This window comes from Saccostrea cucullata, unplaced genomic scaffold, assembly GCF_032062105.1.
Source record: "Saccostrea cucullata isolate Sc308-1 unplaced genomic scaffold, CSIRO_AGI_Scuc_v1 ctg50, whole genome shotgun sequence".
Taxonomy (NCBI): domain Eukaryota; kingdom Metazoa; phylum Mollusca; class Bivalvia; order Ostreida; family Ostreidae; genus Saccostrea; species Saccostrea cuccullata.
The window spans coordinates 442,835-445,000 of NW_026931583.1; positions in this window are offsets into that span (position 1 = coordinate 442,835).

The following is a 2,166-nucleotide window of genomic DNA, read 5'->3' on the forward strand; positions in this document are numbered from 1 at the left end:
AGACTACACTAAGATACATAGAATAGTGCATCGGTTTTTGATTTCGATGAATGGTGTTGCCATGGTTACTAAAAATAGAATTTTCTGTGAAATTCCTTTAAAACGCTACTCCTTCTACAGTTTTGGTCTGATTTCAATATAACTTGGCACACAAGTAGACTACACTAAGATACAAAGAATAGTGCATTGTTTTTTGATTTCAATGAACGGTGTTGCCATGGTTACTAAAAATAGAATTTTCTGTGAAATTCCTTTCAATAAACGCACACTACTCCTTCTACAGTTTTTTCTTTCAATTTCAATATAACTTGGCACACAAGTTTTGGTCTGATTTCAATATAAGCACATACATAAGATACATAGAATAGTGCATCGGTTTTTGATTTCGATGAACGGTGTTGCCATGGTTACTAAAAATAAGAATTTTCTCTGAAATTCCTTTAAAACGCTACTCCTTCTACAGTTTTGGTCTGATTTCAATATAACTTGGCACACAAGTAGGTTACACTAAGATACATAGAATAGTGCATCGGTTTTTAATTTCAATGAACGGTGTTGCCATGGTTACTAAAAATAGAATTTTCTGTGAAATTCCTTTAAAACGCTACTCCTTCTACAGTTTTAGTTTGATTTCAAAATAAGTTGGCACACAAGTAGACTACACAAAGATACATAAAATAGTGCAATGGTTTTTGATAAGTACAAACCAGTAGAGCTACAGTCTCGAGAGAGACTTCTGGTTTTTCTTTCTGAAAGGTGGTTTTTCAAGTTTGGAAATAGAAACAAGTCAAAAGGTAAAAGAACTAGCGAATATTGTTAATGTGAAAAAATATATACTTCCTTTTTATCCCGATAACCCCTTTACTCTTCAGGGGTGCAGGGTTTGGACGCTGTCATGAAGAAATTTAATGTAGTGGATTCCTGATTCTAGGTCCTTCCTCTAATAAACCTTTTGATTTTTTTGCAAAAAAATTGCTTTCTAGACTCCTCCAAAAATTAAACTGTCACCCCGAATACGAAATTGAACAGTACCACTAATATTTAAGAAAATTGCATATAAATCTGTCTTTGTGTTCTTGCATACCTTTGCTCTTGTCGGACAATTGCTCTTTTTATCAAGTACATCTTATGGTAAATTTTGTATTGAGTGTTTTAAGCAATAGATTCATATTCCATTATCTGTTTGAATATGAAACAAACTTTTAACTACAGTTACTTATATTAAAAAATAATTGTTAAGATATTCCTACACGCTGTCGTTTTCACTCATTTTTCAAAATATATGGTGATCTTTGAGTAGCAAGCTTTTTTACCGTCAAACGTTTCTTAAAAACATTGTAAACTACTCCTGATATAATGTATATCAAATTTGCTATGTGTCTTAAACTTAGTCATACATCATCAGATATTATTTTTTGAAACTTGGCAAATAGTACACAAGTTGTTATAATTTTTGTTGGCAAAAACGGTACCCAATTTTGATGGCCATTATATAATTTTTTATCATTGAAATCCACTTGCTTATTTGTCTATAAAACAGGCATTGGTTGATGTAAATGTCACATATTTCAGTGAAAATTTCTTTGGGATTTTTAACACGTTTTACGGCAGCTTTAATGAAGCTTTTATTTTCACTCTAGTTTACTGATTCTTTACCATTCATTTATAATGCAGTGTCTCGAATAGTCCATGTTTCCCAGCTTCTCACGATGAAACTATGTGATGAAAAGTGGTCACATAAACTGTTATCAATTCATTAAAGATTCAATAATGAGAGAAAGTCTAGCTTAATGTCATACGATTTCTATGTTGTATGTCATCGAGCTAATAACATTATTTATTGACTTTGATACACATTCCAAACAATTACATTACAAGTCTGTGTCATTAACCAGGGATAGAATACACTAGCTTTTTTCATCTCATATAGTGCATTGAGCAAAACAACACACCCAGAAAATATTACTCATTAATATGTAAATGACATCCGGCGCTGCTCTTTCGCGGGTTTAATTATTCTCCTTTGTATATACCTGCAACTCAGAAAAACATGTTTGTATGCTTTAATTCTTCGTAAAAATCTGTCAATACTTTGCTCTTATTGTCAATAAAAACTCTTCAAAATAATCACATATGATGAAACAAACCACCGAATACACACATTTC